Here is a 6,773-nt window from a genome sequence, read left to right on the forward strand (position 1 = left end):
TTCATGTATTCAATCAATAAAGGAAGAAGGGGAAAAAAAAACATATGGAGTATGATTCTGTCAATCAATATATTCTCCTATGAGGAGTACAATAAGATAAGGGAGGCGCCTAACCCCAATCTTATAGCAGATGTTCTTGGGGTTCATCAACTGGAAGAAAGTTCACAGGTAACAGCAGATTTCTAAGAACTACCCTCACTTTGTCAGAGTTGACTTCCCGAATCCTGTAAACATTGATATTAGGATACACCGTTATGACTTCATATGGAGATGACTCCCATTTGTCAGCAACTTTTCTTCTTCCTTTTTCACCTCTGTTTGCAACCAACACTCTATCCCCAACAGCTAATGGGCAACCCTTCACCTTCCTGTTGTAAAGTCTGCCATGTCTGTCCGTTTCTTTTAGAGTGTGCATCTGAGCTATACGAGCTGCTTCTCGCAAGTCTCTTCTCAGTGTGGACACAAAGTCCTTGTAATCCACAACATCCTCATTAAGAAGCACATTCTGAAATAAAACATCAATTGGGAGACGAGGAACTCTGCCAAACATGAGAAAGAATGGCGCAAAACCCGTTGTCTCATGTTCTGTGCAGTTATAACAGAAGGTAAGTTGCTGTAGCATTTGTGGCCATTTTGACTTTGTTTTAGGAGGCAACGTCCTGATCATACTTCCAAGTGTTCTATTGAACCTTTCTGCAATGCCATTACCCATGGGGTGGTATGGTGTAGTGTGTGACTTGTCTACACCTGCCATGGTCAATAGTTCCTTGATTAGTTTACTCTCGAAATTAGCCCCTTGGTCAGAGTGAATTCTTTTGGGGAATCCATAAACCAGAAAGAAGTCATTCCAGAGCCTCTTCGCAACTTGCTTGGCCAACTGATTCTGATATGGGAACGCATGAGCCATTTTTGTAAAATGATCAGTCACTATTAGCACATCCACGCATTTCCCATCTCTGAGCTCTGCCGACCAGAAGTCAATGCAGACTAGTTCCAAGGGTTCAGATGTTCGGATACTTTCCAATGGAGCACAAGCATTGGGTTCTGAGGTTTTACCAACTACACATCGATGACAGGTCTTCACATAATCATCGATATCTTTTTTCATTCCGATCCAAAAGAACCGTTGTCTTGCCAGTGATAGTGATCTACTACGCCCTTGATGTCCTGCTGCATCATGGATTCCATGAAGAACTTGAGCCTTCAATGAAGCAGGTACAACAACAAGGTACAATTTCTTGTTCAGTTTTGGATCTCTTTTCACCTTATAAAGCACTCCATTACAAATAGCCAGTTTGTCATGATGTTTTAGTAGTTGTCTAACACTTTTAGTCTCCTTTGCTTGTTCTTTCTTAGATGGTTTTTGACGTCGCTCAATATAATAGAGAATCCGATGCAAAGTGGTATCCTGCCCCTGCTCACTAATGATGGTACTGTGTAGCAAAGGAGGACTATCCTGTTGTGGTTGAAAGAGAGGAGGAACTGCCCCCATCACTTCACTCAAACCACCAGTCGAATGTGCTGCTAGTACAGCAGAAACTTCCTGATTTCCAAAAGATCCTGAATGCATGGATTCATCACTGGTAGAGTCACATGAATTTTCACCAACTTTCTTTACTGATTGATGGTTATTTACGCACTTGAAAGCATCTTGGACTGAATTATCAACAACACCACTGACATCCTTCAAGAGAGATAAGTATGGTTCAGTAATGAGGCGGTGTCCTATGCAAGACTCAACAAATGGCTCACGGCTCAGAGCATCCGCAACAACATTTTTTGTTCCTGGGACATACTTTAGATCAAAGCTGTAAGAAGCAAGTTTTGCCACCCACCTTTGCTCACATGCATCAAGTCGTGGTTTAGTTAAAATATATGTTAGAGGATTATTGTCAGTCCATGCCGTAAAGTGTCTTCCTCTCAACCAGTGGCTAAATTTCTCGGTGATTGCCCACTTTAAAGCAAAGAACTCCAATCTATGGGCTGGATAGTTCATTTGCGAGCGAGATAAAGTTCGGCTAGCGAAGGATATGGGTCTGGCAATATCCTCACCTGGCAAAACTTGCGACAACACAGCTCCAACACCATCAAAAGATGCATCGACAGCCAAGATAAAAGGTTGGTCAAAATCTGGGTGAGCCAATGTCACATTTTTTGTCAAGTCTACTTTCAGAGTCTGTAAAGCCTCTTCACATTCTGCTGTCCAGTCGGCTGGGGAAAGTTTTAGGTAAGTAACTTTCTTTTTTGGTCTGCGTCCTTTCATGACAGGAGTCTGTTTGACTGTGCCTGATGTCAACTTGAATAGAGGCTTAGCTTTTGCCGAACATCCTTCAATGAAATGTTGATAATATAACACCATTCCGAGAAAGGATCTGATTTTTTTTGACAGGGTGTTTTTCCATCAGGTTCCATTAAATCAGAAGCTTGAATCATGTTAATTGCCTCGACTTTCCCTGGGTCAGTCTTAATTCCTTCCTCACTAATGATGTGTCCAAGGAATTTAACAGAGCGTCTCAGAAAACAACATTTCTTTGGAGCCAGTTTCAGATTGTGATGGGACAACCGTGAGAGAACCATTTCAAGACGTTGAAGGGCCACAGACTCGGAAAGGGCAAACACCATCAAATCATCAAGGTAACAGAGAACACTGCTGAAATTCTCATCTCCAAAGACTGACATCATCATTCTCATAAAAGTGGCAGGGCTATTAGAGAGACCCTGAGGGAGCCTATTATACTCGTGAAGTCCAAATGGGGAAGAGAAAGCAGTGTACTTTTTGTGTCCTTCTTCCAGTGGAACATTATAATACCCCGAGGTGAGATCCATTGTTGAGAAGAATGAGTTTCCACCCAAAGCAGCCAACACATCAGACTGATGAGGTAACGGGTAGGCATCTCTAACAGTCCTCGCATTTAACCACCTAAAGTCAGTGCAGATCCTGAGATCGCCATTTTTTTTCCAAACGAGTACGAGTGGGGACGCATAGTCGCTATGCGACTTGCGAATTATTCCTTTTTCCTCCATTTCGTTTAAAGCTATTCTCAGTTTGGCATACTGGCTTGGTGGTACACGCCTGTATGGAAAACGAAAAGGCTTTTCATCAGTGAGGTTAATTCGATGGACAAATCCTATTGCCTCTCCACAATCCATTTTGTCTCTAGAAAAAACAGACTCATACCTCTCAATAATGCTCAACAAATTGTCTTTCCAGCGAGCTGACACTTCACATGACTCCAAATCAAGGTCCCCAAGATTCAAGTCACTCAAGACCTGCTTCATCTCATCCTCTTACCTAACCGGTAAGGGTTTTTCAGTACACTGCAAATTTGAGTGAATCTGTCTTGGCAGCGGTAAATCTTGAACGGCAATACAAGGTGACACATCAGCTATTTTTGCATTTCTCTTTAACACAACTCTGCGATTAGTGGGGTTGATGACTTTTAAGGGGATAGAACCATCTCCCCATAGTGGTGTTATGATCCTCCCGACCAGTATGTTTCTCGGTCTTGATCTGAACATTGTCGGCTCTACAACAACAGTACTGCCAATTGACAAGACAGTCTGTGGCTCTAAAACAACACTCCTGTGTAACTTTACAGTACCAACTTTGTTTGGTATGGATTCTCCTCTCCATCTTTCCGTTTTAGAGAGAAGAGATAGAAACATAGAGCATTCATCACTCTCACTGTCATTTGACTTAGACATGAGCCTCCAGTAGCCATTAGTTTCTCTCAAATGCATCAGAAGTTCCTTTATGACATTTGTGCCCAAAATCATCTCTTCAGTTTGTCCAGGCACAACCATAGCAGGAATTAACATGGGGCAGCCGTACACTGTAGCTTTGAGATCATAAACTGCGGTAGGGGTAATATGGTGACCACCACAACCAACTATAACAATGTCTTGTGCTGACTGACTGGTAATTGTTGGGTTGCTTTCCAGTAGCTTTTTTTCAGTGGACTCGCTAATAGTACACGCCATTGATCCGCTATCGATTAAAGATTTAAGGATAAGATCTTTTTCAACTGAAACAGACGTGTGGAACAAACTATCAGCTCTTGGAACTTTCTGCACCCCCTGAAATATAACAGTTTTATGTGGAGATGTTTCACTGATCATTTGGCATAAAGACTCATAATCCATTACATCATCAAAATCAGTTATGGGAGATTCACTCTTAAGATCTACGTGATCCTCCCTCACACATAGATCATTTAGTTTGCCTGCTGATTAACTGAGGTAGAATTTCTCCTTTCCTTTGGACACTTGTTTCTGGCATGGCCAGATGAGAAGCACAGAAAGCACAGCCTGTTATCTCTACAGTGAGTAAAAGCAGAATGTGAGGGGTCTTTGCACACTAGACATGGTGAATCATTCAAACCCGGAATTCTGGGCATGTTGCTTCTATTCCAATTCTGCTTAGTAGCCTGTGCATTGCTACAATTATTCATCAGTACTCTTTCCAGCATATCAATCACCTTTTCTAGAGCCATGTTTTCAGATGGTTTAGACTGAAGTGAATCCTGTTCAACTTTTACTGTGCAAGAGCTAGGACTAACATGCATCTCATTCACAGAAAATTTCTTCTCACATTGAGAAAGCCCATGTGCTTTTCCAGAAGCGCTGAGGTTTTTTTCCAAATGATACTCATTCAGAATCTCATGCACTTCATGAGCTGTCCATTTGTCGATGGTTTTTGAGCGAAATGTCAGTGCAAGCTCTGAATTTGGACAATTCCGAATAAACATGCGTGTGACTTCGATTAATTGATTGTCTAGCACCTTTCCTTGTTGTTTTAGACACTCAACTGTGATATCTGCAGCACGGTTTAAACGCAGCCAGTAATCGAAGGGATCCTCCTGAGGTTCTGGGAGTGTAGTGTAGAAATCTTGTAACGGAATAGGAGAATACTGTTGGCAACTGAAATGCTTTCGTAATAGAGTGTAAACTGCATCAGGATTTGATTTGATATCCAAACTGCTTGACAGCATCCCCACTTTAACAACATCTTTGGCTTTGCCCCTCAAATGTATCAAAATTTCCTCCCCCTGTTCATCAATAGGCAAAACTCCCTTCCTTATAAAGTTTTTCATGAGCTCCACCCATTCTTCGACTGTAACAGTGTCCGTTTTGTTGCCTTTGAAAATCAGAGGGTCTCTAATTTCCCTTTGCCGTACTACTTGGATCTGTGATGCATTTAACATGGACTTTTGCTCAGGTGTGTATTTACTACCATGATCAGTTTGAGTATGCCTTGATGCCCCTTCTGTTTGACTGTGCAAATTCAAGTGTGTAAGTATGCTATCCGCTAACTGTTGACCTACTAGCTGTACTATGTTACCCATCTGACTCATCATGTCATTGGCAGAGACTGGGGTTGAGGTGTTAATTGGCTGGGCACTGTCAGAACTAGTATAATTCACATAAACAGGGTCCACATTAGAATCCTGACAATGAATTACATTCGCTTCTAACCCAACATTATTGTTTACACCACACATAGTAGGGCTAGGGCTAATGTCCGGGAAGGGAATTGGTGTTGCTAATAAACCTCTTCCTCGACCAATACCAACAGGAGTGCCCACATAATGGGATTTAGTCAACTTTGCGTGCTCCATAAGCAATTAAGTAGTGCATTCAGTGTGAAAAAGAAAGTAAAAAAATCATAAAATTGATGTGCTATTAAGTTTCAATAATACCAAACCACTTTTTGGTGTAAACTTGTCAGATAGTCCATCTATCAGTGCTTTTTTTTCCGTTTGTTGTTTAAAGTCCTTGATATAAAGTCCTGGATTAACTAATAAAAGCTTAGCTGCTGGGCTTGTGCAGTGAAGGATGAAGACTGGCCCACCGGTTCGATGTTTGGATGATCTTCGACCACCTTGATTGAAGTCCTGAGTCACGGCACCAATGTGACCTTTATACTTCACTCCCGAACCCACTTCATTCACCCTTCAGCAATACACACACACTGGACTCGGATGAGGAGGATTTTATTTTGCCCTGCACACAGAGCAGTAACAGTGAGATCAACACGGTTTAACTTAGCATCCACATCCACAGCAGTTCTCCCTAACTCTGCTGCAGTCTATCTTGAAAGCTTATATTATTATTATATAAAACAAAGACAGAAATATAAAAATACAGAAAATGCGTAACTAATATCCCTGAATAAACACATTTAATACCTTAACACAAAATATAATAGAAAATTACCTGCACACAGAGCAGTAACAGTGAGATCAACACGGTTTAACTTATCATCCACATCCACAGCAGTTCTCCCTAACTCTGCTGCAGTCTATACACAGACTCTGTGCGCAATAGCGCCACCGGCGAACTAGCAGGAACTGCACTCCAATTTAAGCAGGATTTAATACTGAACTATTAACATGGTATATATTTATTTCGTTACACATGTGCCCTCCAAATGAAATGAATCTGAAGTTAAACCTGCCTCCTGATAGATTTAATTTAAGCCTCAGTTTAGTCCTGAAGTTGCTCTAGTGTTCCTCCAGGAAATCAGCCTATTCAGTCCTGGACTACACTAAGTCCTAGACTTTTTAAAACCGTGACAGGGAAAGCACATTTCTGTTAGTCTGATCTAAATGGCCATTTCAGCTACGCTTAATCTTGGTCCAGGAAACTACCTCTTAATAAAGTAAAGGAAAGCCATGTAAAAATATTACAGATATATATATATATATATTACCCATGTAATGATTTATGTGTTAGATTTGTAAAAATGAGTCAGACACTATTATTAAATGACT

This window comes from Danio rerio, chromosome 4 (genome assembly GCF_049306965.1).
Source record: "Danio rerio strain Tuebingen ecotype United States chromosome 4, GRCz12tu, whole genome shotgun sequence".
NCBI lineage: Eukaryota > Metazoa > Chordata > Actinopteri > Cypriniformes > Danionidae > Danio > Danio rerio.